Raw genomic sequence first — 27,186 nt, forward strand, 5'->3', positions numbered from 1 at the left:
GGAATGTAAAATGGGGCCTGACAGGATATGAAGGTTCAATAAACATAGGTGTTAAATACTGGGTGTGATGATGGAAGGAGGAAACGAGAGAACGTTTCCTGGAGGAGACCTTAAAGAGGTACTAGGAATTATTCAGGGGCAGGTTTAAGCAGATACATAGAAGAGAGAGAAGCTCTGTGCAGAGAGCAGTCCTTGCAATAGTTGTGAGATGGGAGAACTTCCTCTGTCCTGTGACCAGAGAGCTTCCCAGTTTGGTTGCAGCCTGAGGGAGAAGTCTGTGACAGATGAGGCAGCACGGGATCACAGCCTTGTCATGGAGATGGGGCAAATGACTCCGGTATTCTTGCTGAGAACCCGTGAACAGTATGAAAAGGCAAAAAGATAAGACACCGGAAGATAACCCCCCAGGTCCGAAGATGTCCAGTATGCTACTGAGAAGGGCAATTACTAATAGCTCCAGAAAGAATGGAGCGGCTAGGCTCAAGCAGAAACTAAGGGCCCTGAAGGCACCTCAAAGAATTCTAAGACTTTAAATTATGTGTAATGGGATCTTATTAAGCCTGTTAAGTAGAGAAATGACATGATTTACTTTTTTGAAAGACCATTCAAACTGGAGGGTGGAGAATGGATTGGAGAAGGCAATTCCTGCAGCAGGGAGACCATGAAGGATCTATTGCAGTATCTTGATGAGAGATGCGAGTCACCTGGACCAAGGAAAAAATGACATGGAACAACTGTTTCAAAAGATCTAACTGGATAATGGCATTTGAGGGAGGAAGGAGTAATGGATCCTTCCTAGGTTTCTGGCTTGAACACCTAGGTGGTAGGTGGTGACACTCTATTAGAAATGCTGGATAAAAAAGGCATTTCGTTTTTAGTTACCGTTGCATTTTGAGATTAATGGAATCTTGCTGGAAATTAAAAGTATCAGGATTTTGTGAAACTGTTTCCTGACACCCTTTGGGATGTTTCTTAAGTCCCTAAAACAACTGGTTCTTAAACTATGGTGCTTGACAACCATGTGTATTTACCGGTGGGGGAGGCATGGGGAGGGGTGTTAGAAATGTGGGCTCTTGGGCTAAAAAGCCAAGATTCTGGAGAAACCATTTGGACCCCAAAATTTAAATAATTAGCCTGAATGACCCTGATGCAAGTAGTCTCCAGATCACAATTTAAAAAACAAAGACACTCTCTGCTGTCTCTAACATTAGTTTTTCTACTCTTGAGCCTTCCCTCCTTGCTTGGAGGGTCCCTATTGCTCCTGACTGCCTGCACTCATTGATTATGTTCTTAACAGTGAGGACTTCCTTTTCCTAACAAGTACATACATCTCCAGGGCGCCCAAAAAAATATTTGGCAACGAACGGGCCCTCTAGAAATGTTTGCCAAACGAATGAATGGGCGAAAACATTTATAGATTGCTTGGTACAAAAACTTTAGCTTTTAAATAGTTCGGCAGGGCTTGAATAGAGAAGCAAAGGTTATTGCAAAGGCGGGGTGAGGATGCGACTGGCAAAGCAGAGGGGAGGAAAAGGCGGGGGAAGCCCCATGCCGGTGATCGAGGCACATTCGGGAGGTCCTAATTCCCGGGACTCGGGGGGCGAAAAATGTGACTATTTACGGATTAGCAACCATCTTGGGTCGCCTGCCTTACTTCCCCGGGGCATCCACATTTGACTTAAATACTGTTGTCTCTGCGATTCCGGCCCGATCCAAAACTCTGAAGGGAAACGTGAACGCAGGGAGACCTCGGGGGGCTGCGGAGGCCCGAGCCCAAACCCCCTCCGGGATGCCCCGCCGAAGCAGCGCCGACCTCCCCATCATGGCGGCGGCCGGGCGGGGAAGCCGAGCCCGTGCGTAGCGTGCGTGCCTCCCCTCCCTCCCCTCCCCCTCCTCGGCGGCGGCGGCGGCTTAGGCGGCAGCGCTCGCCATTGCCGCTGGTGGCAGGAGGCTGCGAGGAGCCGGCGCGGTCGCAGTCTCCACGGCGCAGGCCCACGGTAGCGCAGCCGCTCTGAGGTGAGTGCCCTACCGCGCAATCTCCAGCTATTTCAGCCCCGGCGCAGCCGCAACACGCCGCCCGCCCGCCGGCCGGCCGGCCCGCCCCGCAGCCAGCACCCTGCCGCCCCCGGCTCCAGGCCTGGGCCCCCGCCGGATTCGGCCCGCCTCGGGCGGGGGGCCCCGGCCCGGCCCAGTCAAACCGCCACCCCGAGGATGCGCAGGCCGCACTAGGCCCCAGGCGTCCTGGCGGGCTCGGGAGGGAGGCGCTGCCCTCCCGAGAGCCCCAGGGTTCCGGCCTGCCCCGCCGCCTAAGGCTCTCGGTGCCGCGGCCTCCTCTCCGCCGTGGAACCCGGGGCCCCGGCCCAGCCTTCCCGTGGGTTCGGGAGCTGGAGGCCCGGGAGAGCGCGCTGGCCTGGGAGCGGGAGGTGGGCGGGCTGCGCGGGACCGGAGCGGCGGCTCCTAGCTCGCCTCCTCGGCCCTTCCCAGGTCTGGTCCGCGGGCGGCGCGGCGCGGCGCGGCGGGCTGGGCCGGGGCGCGGGAGCCGCTGTCTCCTGCGGGAGAGGAGGCTGGCTCTTCGGGCCACCTCCGAAGCTTCCCTCCCGCCGGGTTGGCGTGGGCTTGTTACCCAGGTAGACTGGGGGACGCTGGAATATGGCGCGTTGCCCACCTTCTTGCAAGTTAGGAGGCGGCAGCGACGGCAGTTCAAGGAGGAGGGCGCAGAGTCCTTTTGTACTCAGAAATAAGGAGCGACATTGTGTTTTCTTCGCTAGCTAAGATGCTGCGGGTGGAGGGGCCTCGGTTCTTTCTGTGCGTGGGATGTTGGTCCCCAGGGGGAGGGATGGGGGAGTGGCGCGACCCCGGGAAGGGACCAGACCTTTGACACTGGGAAGACAGGAGCTCTGGATGGCCTTGTGCATGGGTATTATCCCACACCCCAGCCTTTCGGGGAACTCAAGGGTTTGCCCTTGCATGTTAGCCGCTGAACTGGGCCATGATGTCCACCTGTTGTGCCGTTGCTGTTGGTTCTAAACTTTCGACAGTCCATCTGACTGTGCCCATCAGAACTTGAAGTTGTTTAAAAATTTTAATATTTTTAGGGCTTCAAATAATAACTGGTCCAGCCAGTTGGAGGAGCTGTTGCCTGGTCTCCATCCCTTCTTAAGCATTAGATTAGAATATATTAATTGCTTGTTTTACTGCTGATGTCAATTGTGCTTAACTCTTTCTGTGGTCAGAGTAAAATTCACATTTTCTTAAGTGTATAGAAACAGGGTATTGGAAACTTACGGTGAAAGGAAGTGTGAGTGAGACTGTCAGCTCCGACATTGCTCTGCAAGAGAATGGGTATGCCCATCTCACACCTTTTGTTGCAGGTTATCATCTGCTGTCACAGTGATCCTTTCCGCATTTCACCTTTCCCCAGTTTTTTTAAAAAAATTCCTTTTCCTTTGGCCTTGAACAGTAAGTTACTGGATTATTCCTCACTCAAGGGAGGTGGGGGCGAGGGCTGGGAGATGCTAGGATTTTTTTTCTTCCCGTAAGTCAATAGTAGCCTGACTCCCTAGAATTGTGTTTGAAAGTTCTTGATGTGTTATTTCTTAGTGAAAATATGACTAGCCCTTATCTGTGCATCCAAGTGAGATTTCCATATTTTATGAGCGCTGAAGCAAACTTGCGGTTATCGAATGTAATGTAGTATACTTAATCTTAACTTGAGTCCAGAACTGTATGAAGAATTCTTTTGCAGGACCTTTTTTTCCCCTTCGGACAGGAGTTAGATGTGCCTTTCAACAGGATCCATCAGGTCCACCACTGTTTACTTTCTTTTGGTTCATCCTTATTCGAGGTCCTTTGATTCAGTGCATGCCTTCCTCCTCCCCCCATCTCAGACTCAGCATACATGAGGAAGATGATTTTTTGCTTGGAAGTCATAATCATATTCTCATTTAGGCGGGGGAAAAGATTTCTTATTCCCAAGCCAGGAGTTTTCTTAACCAAGTTTTAAGCAAATTCAGCTCCTGGATTTAGGGAAATATCTCTAGATGTAGGAGATAATGAGGGCCCTTGTCTAAATGTAGAGGGAATTAAAGGAGAAGGAATTTCAGGTTTCCCTCCCAATTCTTGTGTATTCCAATGGAACCCAAAATGGTAGGGTTTTTTTTTTTTTTAATTAAATCACAATTATGTATCCATCTCTAATTTTGTTAGGTAGCTGAAGACCAACTTCCTAGGATATGAGTTTGCATTGCATCATAGGTTCAAGCAGACTTTCTTCAAGAAGTATTTTATGTGAAATGATAGGAAGTGGATGACTTTTAAGGGAAAGCTCCTTGTAGTCTGGGGTTAAATTTTTTTTATAACTCTTTCCTTCTATGTAATAAGGCATTCAATCAGTCTTAGTTAGGGAATGATAATAATACGAGGAACCATAATTATTGAAATTAAATTTTTTTTCACAAGTATTTGAACAGGCATGTTGGTTTCTTAGTCTGGAAGGACTAAGCTGTCAGCCTTTAGAAGCACACCCTCCAGTCTCTGGGGAACCGGAAGTCATTGCATACATTCAGCTTCTGTCAGATATCTTTAGGCAAGCTCAATCCTTCATGCTGCAGTGGGCTCTTTCATCCACTCAGTGCCCCTCTGAAAAGTTGGAGGGTAAAGGGGAAGCTTTGTGGATTGTTGAGTCGCAGAAGTTTCTAATCTCCACAGAGTTTCCACGTACTCTCTGTAGGGCTGTAATTAATCCAAGAAATTTGATATTTGAATTTAGATGTTTATATGTGACTAAGTGTGATGTTTATTAATATGTTTGTATATATATATAGTATTTGGAAAATCATTCTTACCGAAGAATACCAATCTATGGTTTTATAAAAAACATGTCAGAAAATGCTTTACACCAAAGTACCTTTTCTCTGTGCTCTTTCATGTTTTCCTTGAGAGCTGAAACTAGTGTTTTCAGCTTGAGCTTACCCAAATATAATTCTTCATGAATGCTTAGTAAAACAGCAATGGAAAAGAAACCCACTTGTTAAGTTTATTTTAGAAACATTTTATTTAGACCGAGTCCAATCAGTATTTCTTTAGGCTCTGGATACATGTTAATTTTTAAGCATTATGTATCATATAGTTCCTTCCTTATTGACTCCGTGGTGGACTATCTACTTTCTTGGCTTTTCTTTTACCCAGCAGTATTTGACTAAGGAGGTCAGGCTGGAAGAGAAAGAGTAAAGGAGGTAAAACAAATCAGTTTCAGGTGTTCCCAGAAGATTATAACCACATTGAGCTATTGGAAGCTGTTACTCCTGGAGCAGCAAGAATGCTTTGTCCGAAGTTATTGTGATGTAATATGGAGAAAGCTTAGAAAATGAACAGAATTTATAATTGCTCAAGAAAAAATAGGTGGATTATATATACCTTGCAGTGTGTATATATATATATATATGTATTTATATATATATATACACACACACACATTTCTTTTTTCCTGCAGTGTGGTTCATAATTAAGCTAAAATGTTTCAATCCTGCTTAGAGCCGTTTAATTACTGAACCTTCAAAAATGTTTCATGATGTGGTCTTTAGTCCTAAAATGTGAACATTTATATGAACTGAAGAAAAGTCAGAAATACAACTTCATAAAGATAATCTAGTATATTTTTAAAAGACCCCCCCCCCCCCCATAAAAAAGGCAAAACAAAACTAGGGGGCACTTAAGGCAGGCCTACTACAGTGTGATCCTTTGAGGTCAGTCTGTATTTTATCATCAACAGCAGTCACTTAGAAAATAAACCGACCATAAGGAATCTTCTCCAGAATTCCAACTTGATAACCTTCCTTATCAAACTGCTTCTGAGCCATTAGATAATTTCTGAGGAAGCCATGCCTAGTAAGGGAGGAGTGTGTGTGTGTTGAGGGAGAGATGGTAGGGAGGAGGGGGGAAAAGGTAGATGAAACTGGTAAAAGAATCTGGTTTTATTCATTGGATGATCACTGAAATTTTGGAGATGTGTTTTTAAAAGAAGCTAAAAGAGCTACTTTTGTGTGGGTCATCATTTGATGATATACATGATTTGGCGTCTACTGTTTGCAGTGTATTATTTAGTATATCAGGCTTCCCTGGTAGTTCAGACAGTAAAGTATATCAGTATAGTATTCACATTTGTTCATGTATGCTGATTTCTGTGGTTACAAATATGAAAAGTTTGGCTGACAGTTTAAGTGGAAATTTTCTTCAGAACTCTTCAATGGTGCATGTTGGATAAACTCTGCCAAGCCTTTTTTAGAATCATGAAGAATGAACTTTGTGTGCTTAAATATTAAGACCATTTTTTAAAAGGAGCTTTTATTTACTGTTGGTAATTGTAAAGCCTTAGCTTTTTAGAACTTGGAGAGAGTGTTTCGTTGCTGCCACTGAATGCTAATGTGGTTAGGCTGACAGCTAAACCTACAGAAGACAAGAGGAAGTGGGGAAATTTCCCCATGAAATATTGCTTAAAAACTAAGCGGTGGACTTGAAGTGGAGAGCTAGGGACTCAGTTCAGTTCAGTCTTTCAGTCGTGTCCGGCTCTTTGCGACCTCATGGACTGCAGCACGCCAGGCTTCCCTGTCCATCACCAACTCCTGGAGCCTACTCAAACTCATGCCCATTGCATCGGTTTGCCATCCAACCAACTCATCCTCTGTCGTCCCCTTCTCCCACTTTCAATCTTTCCCAGCATCAGGGTCTTCTAAGGAGTCAGTTCCTCACATCAGGTGGACAAAGTATTGGAGTTTCAGCTTCAACATCAGTCCTTACAGTGAATATTCAGGACTGATTTCCTTTAGGGTTGACTGGTTGCTAGGGACTAGGGGACTTAATTTGATTTATGCTCAAAAGAGAATGAGGCGTCCACTCTACTGAGAAACAACCTTAAGTGTGTCCTCACTCTGGAGTTTTGCCATTCATTCACCAGGTAGCATTTAAATATATACTATACTCCAGACATGTTCTAGATGCAAGAGGAATGAACAAATCATGGGCTTTGTCTATAGGGAAGAAAGATAAGGGTTCAACTAACTATAATACAACTTGTTGAGCACTAAAATGAGGAAAGAGTGGTGTGGGATTATAGAAGAAGGAAGGGATTTCTGGGGGAAGGGATGAGTGATATAGGGAGATTAAGTGAGGCATGGGAAGACTTTTCATGTAGTGGGTGTTTTAAGTATTGAGTTGGCCAAAAAGTTTGTTTGGGCTTCTCTGTAGCATCTTAGCAGAAAGACCTGAACGAATTTCCTGGCTAACCCATTGGGCCTTTGAAGGGCGAGTAGCTGCTTTACTAAGGAAAAAGAAGAGGCTAGAGGAAGGGCACTGATAGTCTGACTTGAGAAACACCAAGTAGATTTTGCTGTACTTGGGGAAGTACTGGAAAATGAAGCTGGTGAGATTGTGGCCTGATTAGGAAGAACATGGAGTTACAGACTATAATTGGCTAATGGATGATGATGATGCCTTTAATAAGATAAGGGATGTATAGGGAGTAGAGAGTTTGAGGAAGGTAAACAGGGCATGATGCTAGGGTAGGGATCGAGATAATGTCGAATATTAGTTAGGTACCTGACCATTTGGACTTTAGATCAAGGGAAAATTGGGGGGGGGGGAGCTCCTGTCAGGAACTTTGTATTCATGAACATAATGTGATGTAAAAACTGCCAAAGAGTATAGTGTCAAGAGGGAGGAAACGACTAAGGGCAGCCCTGGGTAGCATCCATATCTGAAGGTCAAGTGGAAGAACAGAGGCCTGTAAGGGAAGTTGAAAACCAATGCCTGAAGAGAGAAGGTAAACGGTATAGTGTTGAAGAAACTGAGGATAGGGATTAAGGGAATTTTAACAGGGTATAGCAATGTGAGGAATACTGCAGAGCTCCTCGGGATAAAAACTGGGTTTTATCAGGATATGTTTATGTGTGTGTATGTATGTATGTATTATTTTGTCATGAATCATGATAATTAAACAGATTTATAGAGTCTTATTGAATATAGAGGTAGAGCCTTAAAACTCAAGTTAATATTAATGGATGACTAGTGTTTAGAAATAGGTCCTGTTATTCAGGGGAGTTATAGCATTAAAAACTTTGGGAGATGACTTAAATTTTAACAATTAGAGTTTATGTATTTGAGTATATATAGTGTAGCATATTTGAACTTATCTCTTAAAACACATTCCTTTAGAAGGGTTTTGAGGTTTTATGATATTTATACGATACAGGTAGGGGTTTTTAACTTGGGTTTTATAATTCTGGGGTTCATGGATATATTTTGGCTATGAGATTCTGGGTCTTGAGATTGAAAATTACTGTGTGGGCCTATGTGATTTTTCTGCGAAGAGGGTCCTTAATTTTTATAAGATTCTCAAAGGGTTCTTGACACAGAGAAGTTAAGGGCCTTTCTGGCCCTTGGTAATGTAAATGTTGGCTGTGTTAGTTGGCTGAAATCAGTTATCCTGACTGGGCTAGATCAAGCAAGTGAAAGAAATTTTGAGTAGGTGTTTGGGGTGAGGAACTTTGGGAAGATGGAAGGTACCTTTTGGAGAGAAGAGTAGGAGCGCCAGAAGGAAGGTGGGAGGAATGCCAAAGCAAAGCTTAACCAGCTTTAGAGTTTTGTCAAGTCATCTGAATTCCTTGCTTTTTTATATTCCAGAATTTACACTTGTACTGTATATGACTATTCATGTACTCTATACAATAGGCTTTGTGGGAGGATCAAATTACTATTGTTTTAAAGAGAAAGTGAATTTTGAAAGAAAGCTAAGTAGTTCATTAGGTTACAATCAAACTCACTTTTTAAATTTTAATCTTTATTTTACATTGGGGTATGGATACACAATGTATCCCTAACACTGTGTCAGTCTCAGGCGTACAGCAAAGTCAATAAGTTTGCTTATCTGCACTTTAGAAAACTTCTAAAATACACATATAAATATATTCTTTACTGTCTGAGCCACCAGGGAAGTCCATAGAAAACTTCTACAAAGTACACGATTTAGTCTGGTGATCTGTGACAAGACATTTATTCTCTCCTTGCTTAATTTTTCTGACTGTGAAGTGAAAATGCCATTGGCTTGTTGTATAGAGTCTGTATGAAATATGACAATTTAGAAATGTTTTAAGATCTAAGATGATATAATGGTAACAAATTGCCAGTGTCCATGTTTCTTAAATCATTGGTAAAATGCAGAAATTTAAGCAGATTATTTAATAATGTTTCATACTAGAATTTTACTTGACTCTCAAAATATTTCATTCTGAAGTTTTAGATAATTGATAATTTTTACTTTCTTCTTCTAATCTTTGGATCCTTGAAATTAGATTAGGAGGCAATTTTGTCAGCTAGGCTCTGGATTCTAGTCAGTGATCTCCAACTTTTGTTGTCACCCTTACAAATAAGTTTTGCACTCACAGTCTGAAAAACATTTATTCATAGATGGTATTCCTGTTATTGTACTAATATATGTATGTGCATTGTAAAATACGTAGAAGGTAAACATTTTAAAAGGATCAGGTAAAAATTGTCTTGCTAATTGATTTAATGGTGGTTCAGTAATTTGTGAGCTTGATTTGCTTGTTTTTGTAAATACATTTGCCTATAATTCATGCTTTTTTCTGTAATTAATGCCAGTTGGCAGTTGTATAGGATACCTTGTAAAAATATCGGTAAATGTAAGAATACATGAATAAACATGTTGGATAATCTTAAGAAAATTTGTGTTATGCAACTTGCAGTTGGGCGTGTGTTTGTGGATTATCTTTGAAAGTGAAAGTCGCTCAAGTTGTGTCCGACACTTTGTCCCATAGTCCATGGAATTCTCCAGGTCAGAATACTGGAGTGGGTAGCCTTTCCTTTCTGCAGGGGATCTTCCCAACCCAGGGATCAGACCCAGGTCTCCCGCATTGCAGGTGAATTCTTTACCATCTGGGCCACCAGGGAAGCCAAAGAATACTGGAGTGGGTGGCCTATCCCTTCTCCAGTGGATCTTCCTGACCCAGGAATTGAACCGGGGTCTCCTGCATTGCAGGCAGATTCTTTACCAACTGAACTATCAGGGAAGCCCTTTGTCTCATTAAACAATTGTTAAGTAAAATTTTCAATAGTAGATCTTTCACATAATAATCACAAATGAAAGAGTCAGTTTGCTACATAAAAACACCATCACGTGTGTGTTACTCGCTCAGTCGTGTCCGACTCTCTGCGACCCCATGGACTGTAGCCTGACATGTTCCTCTGTCCATGAAATTCTCCAGGCAAGAATACCGGAGTGGGGTTGCCGTTTCCTTCTCCATGGGATCTTCCTGACCCAGGGATTGAACCCCGGTCTCCTTCATTGCAGGCAGATGCTTTACCGTCTGAGCTACTCTTAAGGTCTTTTGATCCTATACTGGATTTAGAAACCGAGTCTGAAGAAATAATTTCAGTATCACCAGTTTTGTGATTGTTAACACTTTTGTTTTCTGTAATTCTTAATCTCTGTATTTTGAAAGTTTCTCTACATTGAAAATGTATAATTTTTGTAGTGAAAATTTTGAGAAAAGAAACAAAGCAGTCAAATCAATGGTTATCTTTGATTTATGAGCATACATGCTCATAATGAAAATGCATTAATTTTTATAATTAGAAAAAATAAAAAGTATGATTATGGCCATAATATAATTATGACCGTAGGGAGTCACTAACAGATTTTGGTCGCACAAGTCATTTATTCTCACTAGGCCTATTTCCCCATTTGAAAAATGAAGAGTACAGAAATGGTAAAGTTTCTTACTAAATAAAAAGTTCCTTCTAAAATTATTTCTGAGTTGTGTTATGACATGTTAAGAAATATATTTTCTTCATGTAAAAAGTATGTAAATATGTTCATTGTAGCAAAGAAAAAATTTTAAAATAATTGTAAATAAACAATTTATAATCGTTTACATAGATATTTAACAATATTTTAATTATATGGTTTTAGATATTTTTCTAAGTATACATGTGTGTACTTGCATGTACACACACACTGTTCTTATATGTACTGTATGATAATATGAAATAGTACTCTGTATACTGTCTTGAGCCAGAAATGTCTAAGGATGTTTGGTTTGTCAGTTTTTGCCTTGGAACATTCTTAATGGAACAGTTATTAAATCCATTTCAATGAAATATAAAAGACATTGAAAGTTTCTATCCAAATACAAATTTGTCCAAGAATGCTTACTGCCTGTTTCATTCTCTGTGTAGTTTTGCTGAGGTAAGGGTAACTTGGAGTAAGAATGGAAGGGCTTGCCTGTGAATGCTTACATAGTGAAGAATGAAAGCTAAATCCTGGGTTAACCTCAATTTCATTCACATATTAACTTGTTTTTTCTCCACTCTGTCCTCACAGTTCCTGAGCCAGGATTCCTATTTATAGGATAGTTTCTGGTTTGTGTCAATGTTGCTAGTCTTTTATTTTGCCCTGGGGCCTTCTGAGTTGTTATATTCCCATTGAGAATGAGTTGATACTTGTAGCAGCAATCATTTAATACAGAAGTGTTAAAAATGCTTATTTTTTTTTAAAAGCATTATCTGTGGAAAGTTCAAAAGATTTTATGTACGTAAAATATAAATATATGTGTTTATAAATATAAAATGCTGTGTAGTCTAATTCATGCTCTGTCTCAAATAAGTATGTAATGTATTTAATTCTGTGGTCGTCGTTGCTCAGTCGTGTCCGACTCTTTGGGACCCCATGGACTGTAGCCTACGAGGCTTCTCCATCCGTGGGATTTTACAGGCAAGAGTACTGGAGTGGGTCGCCATTTCCTTCTCTAGTTGATCTTCCCAACCCAGGGATTGAACCCGGGTCTCCTGCATTGCAGGCAGACGTTTTACCCTCTAAGCCGCCAGGGAAGCCCGAATATATATAATTCTGGTTTCATGTAAAGAATACTGACTTTTTCTCACTTTTCTTAAAGATTTTGTGTAGTGGATTCTCTTTAGAAAAGTTAGTAATATAACCCAATTTTCTTGCCTACTCCTTTTAGTTCTGCTTTAGTCTCTCTGGAAGCTGGTTTGTTTGTCATTTTGTTTGCTTATTCCTTAGTTATCACAATTAATATCTAAAGTTGTCTAGTCATTTTTCATTGAAGTATAGTATAAAACCCGTGGAAGTATATGTTGGAAGGAAAAAAGTCTGATTTGTTCATTCTTTTCCCTTCTACTTTGAAAATTAGAAACTTCTAGGAGGAAAACTTTATCATTTATACTTCACAATTAAGATGGTTAAATCAGTATCTTTCAGACATAGGAGTAGGTGGACAATCTGGGAATAAGTACAGACTTTTTGCCTCAAACTTTTTTTCCTTCCCCCCAGTGTTTGTGTCCGAAAGATTTGAGAGCAGCAGCTAAGTCTAACTTGAGAATCCACCGAGATGGATTGTTTTCATGCCAGAGAGATTCATTTTGTAGCTAGATGAGTGGTATATATCCAGTGTACTTTAAATAGGTAATCTTTGGCTAGTATTAATTTAGGGCCTTTGGTAAGGTAGTGGTTCTTATCTTTTAGGCTAGCACAGTTTTGAAATTCTATTTCTTAAAGAATAGTGATTATTTTATGACAATAATTGTTTTCCCTAAAAGATAAAATAACATGCAACTGTTCCATGTAAATATGTATTGCTCAGGTTTGGCCTACCCACAGAGTGTAAGAACTCTACATCCAGTGGCCTAATTGACAACTCTTGGGTACCTCAGATTCACTTCATCCCAAAATGAGATTCCCTTTTCAAACTTGGCCCTGTTCCATTCTTTCTTACCTCAGTGAAAGGTATCACTATTTCATCTATTTTCTTAGAACAGAAACCTGGTCTTTTCATATTGTCAAATCATGTTTAACTTTCTAAATAAGCTCAAATTGTCCTCTTCATTCCTACCATTACCACTTCCATTTGAGTAGTTGTTTGTTTTCTGGACTGTTAAGATAACCTATAACTTAACTGGTCTACCTGCATCCACACTGGCTGAACACTAGTCCATTCTCCTCATTGCAGATAGAGTTAATCGAACTTTTCCAAATACACAGGTTTGGTCATGTCCCCCTTTAGGATGAAGACAGAGCTCCTTAATGTGGCTGTACCTGCCTTTCAAACTCATTCTGTGTCAGACATGCTGCCCTAACCATTAGACCTTTCCTATTGCTGTTCCTTCTGCCTGGAAATCTTTTTCCTTCTCTCTGGTAAAAGCTTAAAAATTTTATTCAAGTCTCTACTCAAGCATCATTTCCTCAGGGAAATTTTACCAGATTCCCCTTGTTTTTGTACTTTTTCTTCGCCATGTATGTCTGTATATGTCATCTTACATTTGTTGGTTTGTTACTTGGTATGTGTCTGTCCCTCCCACCAGATGGTAAGCTTTGTGAAAACAGACATCATATTGGTGTTCATCACAAACACGGTGCCTGACATACAGCTACCAGTACGTTTTTGCATGCCGTGTTTTGTATTTTCATCCTCAGCAGCCCCAGTGTAGGATTTCTAGATTTTTTTTTCTTTTTCTTTTTTATACCCTATTGTTGAGAAGCAGGAGACTAGATTCTACAGCTTTCCATTACTGATTTGATTGTGTGGGATGTATTTTCAAGAATGTTGTATATTATATAGTTCTTTGTGAAAGAATTCTCTTTATAGGTTAAGTTTATACCAGGGAAGTAAAACCAGTTTTAATTCAGGCCACTTACTTAGAAAATGACTGAAGAAAAAGCTCATCAATTCGAGTTGGTTTAACATATTATCTTGATATTGCTTGAGGCCTTTTCATGCTTGCTAAATGAATTACTCATTTTGATTATATTGACAGCAGGGTGAGGTTATTTCAGGAGCCAGGTAGATAGTATAGGTCTAGTTGAGAGCTGGAAAATTCAAAAATAGAAGGGTTGTGGTAGCCGTAGTAGTCTACCTCGGGTTATCACCCGTGGGTTTTTCCCTCTTTTGTTACAGTGTAAGACACTGTGAGCCTTTTTTTTTTTTTTTAATGTTGTAGTATAGTCGATTTACAGTGCTGTATTCATCTCATGTACAGCAAAGTGGTTTATTTATACATATATCTCTTCTTTTTAAGATTCTTTTCCCATATAGGTTATTACAGAGTATTGAGTACTATTTTATATTCAGCGTGTGTATATGTTAATCCCAACCTTCTAATTTATCCTTTCTCCCACCTTTCCTGTTTTGTAACCATAATTTTGTTTTCTAAGCCTATGAGTATGTTTTGTGAATAAATTCAGTGGTATCATTTTTCAGATTCCACATATAAGTGATATCATATAATATCTGTCTTTGTCTAGCTTACTTCACTTCTTACGATAATCTGTAGATCCATCCATATTGCTGCAGATGGCATTATTTCATTCTTTTTTATGGCTGAGTAATACTCCATTAAATAACACCACATCTTCTTTATCCATTCATCTGTTGGACATTCAACCTTGGTTTATTGTACGTGGGGTTTTTTTCCTCCCGTTTTTGTTACAGTGTAAGCCAGTGGTTCTTAATAGTCATTGAGAACTCAAGAGCTTTTGTTTATATGGATTGTAACTTATGATACTTACTATATTACAAATTAAAACATGTTTATTAATTTAAAAATAATAATATACCCAATACATGTTAAAATAAGTGAAACATTTTAATTAAAAATGACTGTATTTTCCAAACAGCAATTTAGTGAGAAGAATATTATTTCACAGTTTTTGCAAATCTCTTTACTGTCTGGCTAGATAGAAGGCCTCTGAATACTCCTGTCTGCTTCCACACTCAGTCTGATGCAGTGCGTTACATCTTCTGTTAAAGTATAAGACGATCTGGCTTTATACTAAATATGTAGTTGGAAAAGGGGAAAGTATTTTAAGAGCATTTTCAGATTATTGTAGATGATATTCTTTGATATTATACTAAAATTCAGCTGTGTTAATTTCTTCAAGGTTAATTGCAATGTGGAATCTGAAACCACATCTATCTATGCTTTGTTACATTAAAATATATTGGTTTTCATGCACTTTGAGTGGATCTTTTAACCCATGCATAGTTTTTATGCAGATCTGCCAAATGTTGGCATAAAAGTCATATTCATGAACACTACCACTGGTCTCATCAGAAAAGGCTTTTAAGTAATGGAAAATCATCAAGCTCACTGTGGTGGATACAAGTTTTCCAAAGTTCTAATTATCACTTGAAATACCCAATTTTATCATTGACAACAAATGCTCTCAGTTGCTTGACGTGATGGGCTCACTTTGTTCATTTTTGGAAAAATGTCTGTCAGCTACCCAGGTCTGAATAGCCACATAGTTTGTCTGTTAGCCACTCTTTCAAGTAAAAATGGTATTCCTTGGGAAAAAAAGGCTAACCATTTTTGAAATAACCATCATACTTCCGAATACAGAAATACTCTGTATACTTTTTGATTATCAGTTCCATTCAGTTGCTCAGTCATGTCCAACTCCATGGACTGCAGCACGCCTGGCTTCCCTGTCCAGCACCAACTCCTGGAGCTTGCTCAAACTTATGTCCATCAAGTTGGTGATGCCATCCAACCATCTCATCCTCTGTCGTCCCATTCTCCTCCTGCCCTCAGTCTTTCCCAGCATCAGGGTCTTTTCCAGTGAGTCAGTTCTTCATATCAGGTGGCCAAAGTATTGGAGCTTCAGCTTCAGCATCTTCCAATGAATATTCAGGACTGATCTCCTTTAGGATGGACTAGTTGGATCTCCTTGCAGTCCAAGGGACTCTCAAAAGTCTACTGCAACACCAGAGTTCAAAAGCATCAATTCTTCAGTGCTCAGGTTTCTTTATAGTCCAACTCTCACACCCATACATTGACTACTGAAAAAAGCATAGCTTTGACTAGACGAACCCGAACCTTTGTTGGTAAAGTAATGTCTCTGCTTTTTAATATGCTGTCTAGGTTTGTCGGAGCTTCTCTTCCAAGAAGCAAATGTCTTAATTTCTTGTATGAAAGTGAAAGTTGCTCATTTGTGTCCGACTCTATACAGTCTGTGGAATTCTCCAGGCCAGAATACTGGAGTGGGTAACCTTTCCCTTCTCCAGGGTGTCTTCCCAACCTGGGGATTAAACTGGAGTCTCCTGCATTGCAGGCAGGTTCTTTACCAACTGAACTATCAGGGCATCCCTTTTAATTTCATGTATAATTTTGATTATACAGAATAGTAAAAAGACATGAATTCAAGGGCGAAGATGTAATAAAATAATTTTTACTCCTTCATGAAGACATTAAATAGTGAAGTTGATTCTTTTACCGTGAGTACGTGAGGGTGAAGAATATAATGACAACCAGTACCATTCAGTGCCACTGCCTTAAATTGTGCTAAGATGGCCAGTAGTTTTACCCTACCATTGCTTTTGCATTCTAAGTGCAAATATAAGCACAGTGAGGAAAGACAAAGAATGTCTAAACTATTATGAAAATAGTTTGACCCAGGGATCCCCAAGCTTCTAAGGTTCACTTTGAGAACTGCTGCTGTAAACTATTTAAGGGTTGAACCAATCATCCCACATGTCCCCCTTCCGTTTCTGGTCCAGGATTTTACACAGAAAAGGTGCTCAAAAGATACTTGTTTAATAAATGTGATTTGATGACATTTAAACAGGACAAAACTTGATGAGTAAATTTATGTAGCTGCCTCCATCCATCCAAGCAGGCTTGCTCAGGCAGCTTTCCCATAGACATTGGTGAGAACAGGGTGAACAAATGGAATGTGGATGATAATATACGTGGTAAATGCAAATGATGAAATACCTGAATATAAGGTGATGTTGAGAGTTAACTGATTTCAGGAATGCACAGGAAAAGGATACACACATACCAGTTGCTACAAAGCCCACACTTTGAGCCTTGTTAGGTTTCTGTTAAAGAGTCTTCTACTTTTTGAGTCTTTAAATTTGTAGTGGTCTAAGAAAGGATCCTCAAGTTAAGATGGATCTGATCTGAAAAGCAAACATCTCATTTAAATTTCAATAGGTTGCAGCTTGTGCTTGATCTAGTAAAGTCTTCACAGAGAGTTAATGAAAGTGAATGTTAAAAACAAATCATTTTTTATGAAGAATAGTGACTAGAAGTCCTTGGTCTAAATAAACTGCGGACCCAGGTGGTCATTTTCCTCTTTAAGGAAATATGTCCAATCAGTATCTTACTGTGTATTTTGGGGCAAGAAATTGGGTAATAAGAGGGTGAGATATACCCTCTTTTATACCCTCTTTTAAATGTAGAAGCTTCAGTTCATCTAGCTAAGTTTTGATAATCTCAAAATTCGTTAAATAGTACTTCTCTTGTTTTGAAGTGATTAGTTTGTACAGCTTTTCTAGTTTAGGGCTAGGATATAGGAATGGGCAGTAAACTGGGATTTGAAATGGGAAGGAACAGTGTTAGTCTAAACCATCCCAGGTCTTTCTCTGCTCCCACCCCCAACCCCTACTTTTAAAAAACTTCTCACTCCTAGTTCAAATAAAGATTGTAAGAGGTAAGGCATTTGTAGCCATCAAAACCACACACTTTTTTGTTTCATGTTAAAAGTTCCTGAGTCTCCTTTAAACATATTGTAAATTTTTGTCCTTTTCGTCTTTGGAAAGTCATTGCTTCGGTTTACAGTGAATACTACCAAAAAGTTGGATAAGGTAGGCACTAGCTAAACATCATCATACCTATTTAGCAGAGAGCATTCAGCTAGTGCAGGGGTGTTTTACTGTGTGAGAGTCATTTTTGTGTGCTTCTTGTTGTAGGTGCCATGTCCTGGTTAGAAACCATTTAAAATCATCAAACTGGAAACTACCAGTCACCTTTTAAGGCTGTCATAAAAATAAGATTAACTTTATTTTTATGACGTCCTTAAAAGACCAAATTCTGTTTTAAAACTAACCAAAGTAAAAAGTCTATTTTCAGAGTTGTAAGTGGAAATGTAAAATAAAGTCAAATTAAAAATAATTCATGTATTACAAGTTAAAGATAATTTATGTATTACATTTCCTGAACAGATTTAATTTTGAGCTCTGTGTGCAAAGCACTGATGGGAATGCTTGCTATAGGTATTTTATGGAATACAGGTTTCAGATTGTTATTTGCTTGTAAATATACACATGAAAACCTACTTTCAGGACTCCTACTTTAAATTTTCCAGAGAGTTTTCTCATTTATAAAAGATACATTTGTAACTGTTATTCCTGTAGTACCATATCCCAGTTAAGTAGTTTACGATGAAGGTTAAGTACTGCTTACTACTTTGATACGATTTCTGTAGCTGCCACCTTTAAATTTTTTAAAATACTAAAGGCATAAATAAGGATGTAGAACAATATAATGAATAACATATCTTCTATCCAGCTAAAAAAATAAAATATCTCAGATAATATTGAAGCCTTCTGGCCATTCTTTACTCAATTTTTCCCTTTCCATCTGTGACCATTATTCTGAATTTGATGTTTATCATTCCCCTTCATTAAAAAAAAACTCAACAACTTTATGTGTTTTATCCATAGGAAAGATAATATTGTTTTGTATGTTTTTAAACTTACATGATGAGATTGATGCATGTAGTTATAGTTTACTCATTTTACATGCTGTATAATATTTGATTCAGTGACATATAAAAGTAGTATATAATCTTTGTAGAGAATTTTGAAAATAAAAGAAAATATAAAGATGAAAAATGTGTAACCTTGTCATCCAGAGATAACCACAGTTAGTTTTTTTTCCCTTTGATTACCCAGCTTCCCACTTACATTTATGCATTTTCTGGGTACATTTTAATATGAATGGGATGCAGTTTTATGGATTACATAAAACTGCAAAATAGCCACATAAGGGCTGTAATCCTTTTTTAGTTGAAAAAGAAAATGAGCTTTCCATATTAGATATTCCACATAGACCAGGTATTCCACATAGACCTAGTAAATTTGCTATCTATATCAATCATTAATGGTGTATTTCTTAGTGTGGAAACACTGTATAAGTGGCATCTGAGAAGAGTTAGATAATATTAACATCTTTTTAAAATTTAAAACTCTGAAATTTTTGTAGTAAACTTAGCAGATAAATGACACTTACCTCTTTAACTATTAAGTACTTTTCTTTTAACTTATTGATTAAAATGAAAAAGATGAAATATTTAGATATGCATCTAATATATGTTCAAGATCTATACGAGGAAAACTACAAAGCTCTAATGAAAGGAGTGCTAAAGTAGGTTTTAATGGATAGGAAGACTCAATAGTGTTAAGATGTCAATTCTTACCCCCTTAATCTGTAGATTCAGTGCAGTCCCAATTAAGATCCCAGCAAGTTATTTTATGGATATCAACAAACTGATGCTAAAGTTTATATGGAGAGGCAAAAGACCCAGAATAGCTAATACATTATTGAAGAAGAACCAAGTTAGAGGACCAACACTGCTTGACTTCAAGACCCACTATAAACTATAGTAATCAAGGCAATGCAGTATTGGTGAAAGAACAGACAAATAGATTGTGAAAGAGAATAGAGGGCCCAGAAATAGATTCCTATAAATGTAGTCAGCTGATCTTTGACAAAGGAGCAAAGGCAATACAATGAAGCAAAGATTGTCTCTTCAACAAGTGGTGCTGGAACACCTGGGTATCTACCAGCCAAAAAATGAATGTAGACACAGACTTCATACTCTTTATAAAAATTAACTCAAAATGCATCATAGACCTAAGTGTGAAACACAAAACTATGAAACTCCTGGAAGATAACATCAGAGAAAATTAAGATGACCTTGAGTATGGTGATGACTTTTTAGATACACCAAAGGCACGACCCATGAAAGAATTGATAACTGGTACGTGCACGCAGTGGGATATTATTTAGCACTAAAATGAAATGAGCACTAAAAAGCCAAGAGAGACATGGGTGTGTGCTAAGTCGCTTCAGTCATGTCCGACTCTTTGTGACCCTATGGACTGTAGCCCGTCAGGCTCCTTTTCTGTCTGTGGGATTTTCTAGGCGAGAATACTGGAATGGATTGTCATGCCCTCCTACAGAGGATCTTCCCACTTAGGGACCGAACCCTAGTCTCTTGCATTGCAGGCGATTCTTTACCTGCTGAACCACCAGTAAAGTCCCACTGTTACAAGTCTTAAAGAGGACCACACCTTTAGTTAAACTAAAGATCTATATAATCGATATGATGCTGTTTGTGTGTACATTTGTACATGCCCCAAACTGCAGCAGAATTGTGTATCAGTAGGACTATAGCAGATCTTATCTGGGTATGTATCCAGTTCACCTGAGACAGTCTTCCTAATACACATTTTGAACGTCCTGGTTGAAAATCTCCTGGTGCAGAATCTTGGGGTGGTTTTGTTTTGCTCCTTACTTTCTGCATGTTAGTTTGTTTAGTAGGATAGGTGCACACCCACCTCTTCAGTGCCCCCCAGTGGTTGTTTTTGCTTTGCAGGGAGATGCCTATTGATGGGAGAGCTCATTGCTTCCTAGCAACAACCGGCTCTGTCTTCACACCCCTGTTAGAAGAATGATCTGTTTGCTGGAATTCTGCCTTACCTACCTTAACTTCTTGCCTATTTGTTCTTATTGAGGTCACATAATATTTATAATTCCTCTTAACAATTCTTTTAATATTTAATGAGAGATCATTTTCAGTAAAGCCCTTTCTTCTCTAGGTTTAGATATCTCCATTTTTTTCAACTATTGCTTATAATAATTGACTTTTTCACAGTCCCAATGTACTTTTAATTTTTAAGATCTTTAAAAAGTAAAGTGCTCACAATACATTGACAACAGGAAATGTCCAGTTCTGAAATTTGGTCTTGGTAATAAAAATACTCCCAAAATGACAATTTAAAAACATAATCCCCCCCAAAAAAAATATGACTCCTGACTTTAGAGACAGTTGTGAATACTGAGTGGTAAGGGAAGGAAGGGTGAAGTGCAAGTAGAATATCCTTTCACACCTACATTAATTACCATTCATTTTCTTCTAATCAAAGACTAAAAATACATTTTCCTTAAAAAAAAAAAAAAGTGCCCAGCACTAAATACAGTGTGATCAAGCTGATGCAGAAAGCACCTTTCATTATCCGTAGTCTGCATATGATGCTTGTCATGATTCTTATTTCCATACTAAATTTAGTGTGAATCAGCACCCCCTTGAGTTTTTTTGTTTTTTTTTTTTTTCTATGATGATGACACAAGTCTTCATCATCCTGTGTTCTGCTGCAATGGAGTTTTTTAAGCCAAAGTTCAGAATATTATGTTTATGCTTGTTAAAATTTATCCTGTGAGATTTTACTCATTCATTTAGGCTGTTTGAGTTTTTTTGAATTTGATTTTACCGTTCAAGTGCAGGCTTTCCTATCTCTTGTGTCTCTAGTTATCCACCTATTTGATTAACATATCTTTTCTGTTTCTTTTCAGTTTCCAAAACAATTGTTGCCTTTTTTCCCCCACTTGTCTTTCTCAGTGGCAGATATGCCATCTTGTGTTACTTTGATGAATATGTATAGCTAAACAGGAACCTCAGACAATAGAAAGACATACACGTTTGCAAAGCCCCTAGGAAACCTCAGTGTGCTTGAATCATGTTGAACATTACGAAGCTTTATCGCTATTTTTCTTTGACATTTATTAATTTTGATTATTCATTCTTTTGGTATTTTGAAGCCAGTTCTTCTGTGTTTTCAGCTTTTTCTAAACTTTTCTGTGTGTGTTTGAAACGCTTGCAAGTCCCAAGGACTGTGGCTGTAGTGCCTAGTATATAACATGACCCTGGGGCCAGTCTGGAAGGCAGAGGTCTTAACAGGAGGCTGATTCTTGGGTCTCAGTGTCCCAACTGCATGATGGGAGATTTGAATAATCAGGGAGCTTTCACTTGTCCTCTGTGGACTCCTAAGGGGTCTCAGAGGGTACCTCCTGAAGGAAGTGAGGGGGATGAATACGTATGCTGTCAGCATTCCTCAGCTCCTTCTCAATAGGAAGTGTTCTACCTTTGTCTTACATTTTTAAGTTCTACATTGGATTCTGTTTAAAGGAAGTTCTCAGAGGACATTGGGCAGTTTTGATGGTCTATATATGAGTTTGTCTGATTTCATGAGCTTAGAGGTCACCCTCAGATTTTCCATTCACCGAAGGGGGAGAGGGGCTTATCATGCTGTTTGTCTTTTCTTTCCCAGATCTGGGATTAACCCCCGACTCACCATCCATCCCCCCATTGTAAAAGTAACTACATAAAAGGAGAAAAAAAATCTGTAAAAAATCTTCATGATTCCATTGTGCACAGCAGAAAAGCATTCTTGACAGCTTCAATATACCTTTCTAGATTCTTTTGTTTTTCCGTAATCATATCTATAACTTTTGTTTTTCAAATGAGACCACATTCATTCTAGCAGAATTTTATACCCTGACTCATTTGTTTTGTTTATTTGTTTTCCCAGTTTACCGCAGTATATTGTGGACATTTTTCTGTGTCTGTGCCTATCCGTCTACTTCATCCGTTAATACTTCTGTAATATTTCTCTGACCAGTGATCTGTAACTAAATTAAGTCAGAGGAATATTCCTTGCTGCACAACATGTGGAATCCGTTCTAAAGTATGAACCTACTTTTATTTACATCTTATTACTAGTGTACTCCTTTTTTTCAGTAGTTTACACTTTATTAAGTCTTTTTGGGGGTTGTGATTTTTTAAAATTTTTTTCCAGTTGCTTCTCTTTCCTCTGGTTAAATGATACATCACGACCTCAGAAGTATTATCCCAGTGAAGCTATAGATACTGATAACCCTTTTCTTTTAGGCATAGCTCTAATTTGGTGTCCCCTTTAATAGTTACAAGACTGTTCTTAAGAACAAAATCTTGGCAGACAGAATTATACTTTTATTCCAGTATATTACTCCTGATGAGAATAGCAGTTAGTTGACTTGTTTTGACCCAAGTGAGCTTAGTTCTAAGCGCCTAGGAAGGTGGGTGACAGGCAGCTTTTGGTGGTTTGACAGGCAGCTGCAGGGTGTCTGTTGTGGCCAGGACTAAGCGGCTGCTAATAAATGTATACAGTAAACTACATTTGATGGTCCCTTTCCCCCTTTTGTTTCTTAGAATTTTATCAAAGATCACGTTGAGAAATTGGTAGTGAGAAAAATATTTATTTTTTTATTCTTATAGAATGGTTATTACTTTTTTTGTACAGTGTTCTGTCATTTTTCAAATAACTTCTAAACAGATGCAACATTTCTGTAGTCATGGAAAAATTTTGGTGATTTTTTTTGAGCAGGAAATATAGTGTAAATGTTTTTTAAGTAGCTTATATTTCTTTAGAAACTTAGGATAGCATTTCTCCCTCATCTTTTAACTTTAGGCATATCTTGTACAGGTTAAACAAATTCTAAAATGGAAATGTTATTCCCAGTTTGAAGTGAAGTCATTTTAATTTTATATTCAACCACTTTGCAAATTTTATTCTTGAAACATATGTGCTTTTTTACTTTTCTCTAACTTTCTTTCCTTATCTAGGATTCTAAGATTTTAAAACTTTGATTATATGCTATTCTAGTTTTAATTTTGGAAGGAATTCAATATATAATTTGTTCTAATGGATTATGTAAATATGGAGATTTTTATTTTTGAATAGGTACTATTCAGATTTAGATGTCTGACACTTTGAAGTGTTTATGATAGGGCCATTATTTTGCTATTTAGAAAGGTTTGTTTATTGCTATTTATACAAAATCTCTTGAGTATTCTTTGTCTTAAAATGTATTTCATATGTTATTGTCCAATTTAGGAGGTTCTGATTTCTCATTCATTCAGTAAACAAACTTGAGTGATTATTGTGAGTCTTGAAGAGTTCTAGGTGCTGGGGATAACACTGATTAAAACAGAAAAATCTTTGCCCCTGTGAGCTTACTTTCTAATTGGTTGAGTAAAAAGATAAATAAATTCCAAGGGGAAAATTATGTCCTTTGAGATTGTCCCCATACCGTTCAGACAGTTAATCCTCAAACATACCAAGGCTGCAGTGGAAACCTGGGCTGGATATGTAACGGACTTGTGATTGACTGTAGTCATTGATTGCAGTTTGAATGTAAATACAGGAATCCAGTTGCAAGAGTCGGACTCAGCTTAGTGACTCAACCCCTGCTGGTCGTATTTACTGTCTGTTCCCTTTCCTACCACTGCCATTTTCATAATTGCATTTATTCTTAGTGAGGATCTGTTTATTGTTGCTTAAAAATTATACCTTCCCTAGTGCTTTACAGTTAAAAAATATTTTCACATTTCATTTTTTAAAGTGGCTATAGCATAGTAGTTTTGGTTGAACCATATGAAATTGCTGATGTTTTGGATCTTTAAAAAGCAGTTTCGCATTGTTCAGTCTAATACTGTGCTGTGTGTCTGCTTAGTCGTGTCTGACTTTGCGACCCCATGGACTGTAGCCTGGCAGTCATGCTCCTCTGTCCATGGAATTTTCCAGGCAGGAACACTGGAGTGGGTTGCATTTCCCTTCTCCAGGGGAGTCTTCCTGACCCAGGGTCGAACCAATGTCTCCTGTATTGCAGGTGGATTCTTTATCACTGAGCCACTGGCGAAGCCCAATACTACGTTGTATCTACCTTTAAAAACAAGATATGAACATGTTTTATTAATCGTAAAGCTCTGTTATGCACACTGACAAACCTTGAATTTTGTTTCTGTGTCTTGTTTACTATTTGCTTTAGAACAATTAGTTAACCTCATTGTGCCTCACTTCATGACAGTGATCCTAGAGTCATGAGGATTACATAATACATTATAATGTCATTATATATGCAAAAGTCACTAGAAAAGCACCTAGCCCGTAGTTAAGGATCCATAAGTGTTAGCTGTTGTTACCATTACCACCCTGCGAGGTAGGCATCATCCTTGTCAGTTTTGCAGATGATCAAACAGAAGCTCATAGAGATTTTATAATTTTATTCCAAGGTTATGCAACTAGAAATCAAAACCAGGCATTACTGATTCCAAGTTCTGGCTTCTTTCTGCTTACACTACGACTATCAGAGAAAGAAAGAAAAGGAAAAAAAAGAAAGACAGACTATTCATATAGTAATTTGTAGAGTATATCCTTGAATCTCTCCAGCATTGTTACTTATCCTGTTTTCATAGACCATTTTGATATCCATAAAGAAAAATATTTGACAGAAATCTGATATGATAAGTAATTGTGACCTAGTGTTATAGTTACCTTAGAAAGGGTAATAGTGGCACATTTATAGCCGATTTGTCCAGAAATGAATAAACCCAAATAATAAATGTTTGCCTCAATATTTTTAAGAATGCAAGTGCAGTTCTTAATAATATTCTTCCAAAAAGGAGCAAAAATAAATGTTAAAGAGCATTTAAACGCATCTAAAAGCAGTTTAAAAAATATCACACTTAAGCCTCCAGTTCACAACATGCCACTCCACAGTTTCCTGTGGGTATAATGGACATCTCAGTTGTTCCTCTGGCATTCACTCCCATCCCAGTAAATAGCTATTAAGTTCTTCTAGTTGCTCAAACCAAAAACCTTGAAGTCATTTTTAGACTCCTCTCTTTTACTCTACCCTGCATCCCAATTGTCAGGAAATCCTGACAGCTGTATCCTCAAAACATGCAGAATCTAACTACTTCTTATCACCTCTGATGCTGCTATCCTGGTCCAAGCCATGCTCTTCTTGCAGAAACCTTATAATTGGTCTTCCTGGTTCCTCCCTTTCTTCCCTTCAGTCTGTTCTCAAATACCAGCCCAGAAAATCAGTTTACATCTACACTCTTGCTCAAAATCGTCCAAAGATTTTCCATCTCATTCAGAGTAAAATTCAAAGATCTTATGTAGCCTTCAAGGTCCCACACGCCTGGCTATTCTCACTGCTGCTTCTCCCCTAGCTTAGGGTGCTTCAGGTTTATGGGCCATTTTACTGTTCCTTGATCACACCAAACATGCTTCTGTCTCAGTATCTTTGCATTTGCTGTTCTTGCTGCCTTATATACTCTTCCCCCACATGTTTCATGCTGTCTCCTTTACTTCCTACAGTTTGAGCTCAGATATGGTCAGAAAGGCATTTCTTGGCCAGCAGCCTCTCTTGTCCCCACCTCTCCACTCCCTAAAATATTATGTATATATTTGTTTAGTTTATCTCCTTCTGGTATGATGTAAAATCCAAGAAGAGGAGGATTTTTTAAAAAATTCATTGCTCTTTCCTCTGTGTCTGCATCAAAGTTTGACACACAGTAGGTGATTTTTATGCATATGTTGATTGAGTGATTTTAATTTCTTGGCAAGTCATCTTAGTTCTTCCACTGCATTTGATATTTTTGACTTCTCTCATTTGCCCTCCATGACACTTGCTATCTCTTGATTCTGATTTTTTTCCTTCCAGCTTCTTATTTGTCTTCACCTGTTGTTTTTTTCCTTCCTCGGTATGTTTCTTTAAATATTCTCCTTTGCTTTTATCACCCACTTTACATTAATTATTCCTGGTCAGTTTTATTCATGCTCTGTGCTTTTATTAGCATCTCATTTTTGATAAGTCTCAAGTTACACCTGCATCAGAGGCTTCAGTGCATCACAGCTGGGTATCTCTTTGGAGAGTTCCTGTAAATATTGTCCTGCATTAAATCTGCTCTTTAACTCTTCTACCTTGGTTAATAAGCCACTCTTTAACCCAGGCCGGAACACTGGTGTCATCCTGGATTTAGCTTTTCTTCACTGTTCCCATCCAGTTGTTCACTAAATCCTTTCCATTTTCACCCCCTAAATATTTAACACAGGCTGTCCATCTCCATTTTCTTAACTCAGGGCCCCGTTAGTTACCTGACTGGTTTGACTGCCTCTAGCCTCAGTCCTCTCCGAGTGATTCTTCACACACTTGGGAGGACGGTTTCTCCTTACCGCCTATAGTAATGCTTCATCCTCTAGTCTAGAACCCTAAGGGTGACCAGGAGTTACTGCAGTGGGCTTTCGTGACTTGTGGTTATTCCTAGACTGAACCGATAAATACTCTCTCTCTCAAAAGTGTTGCTAACATTTGCGTTTCCAAATAAACTACGTGATTTATGGGTTTCCCTGGTGTCTCAGCTGGTAAAGAAGCCACCTGCAATGCAGTAGATCTGGGTTTGATCCTTGGGTAGGGAAGATC

The 27,186-nt window shown here is 38.8% G+C and overlaps 1 protein-coding gene across 4 annotated transcripts in view; it reads left to right on the forward strand.

Annotated features, from left to right (window-relative positions):
* The first annotated feature begins 1,901 nt into the window (after positions 1 to 1,901).
* The window catches only part of NRF1 (nuclear respiratory factor 1), a 119,483-nt gene continuing 94,198 nt past the window's right edge, over positions 1,902 to 27,186 (forward strand). For 3 of the 4 annotated variants that reach the window (XR_010663654.1, XM_065938914.1, XM_065938916.1), the window contains exon 1: positions 1,902 to 2,016. The gene's annotated coding sequence lies outside the window, so the exon portion shown is untranslated. The remainder of the gene's footprint in view (positions 2,017 to 27,186) is intronic. The other variant, XM_065938915.1, reaches the window with a different exon arrangement.

This window comes from Muntiacus reevesi, chromosome 6 (assembly GCF_963930625.1).
Source record: "Muntiacus reevesi chromosome 6, mMunRee1.1, whole genome shotgun sequence".
Lineage (NCBI taxonomy): Eukaryota > Metazoa > Chordata > Mammalia > Artiodactyla > Cervidae > Muntiacus > Muntiacus reevesi.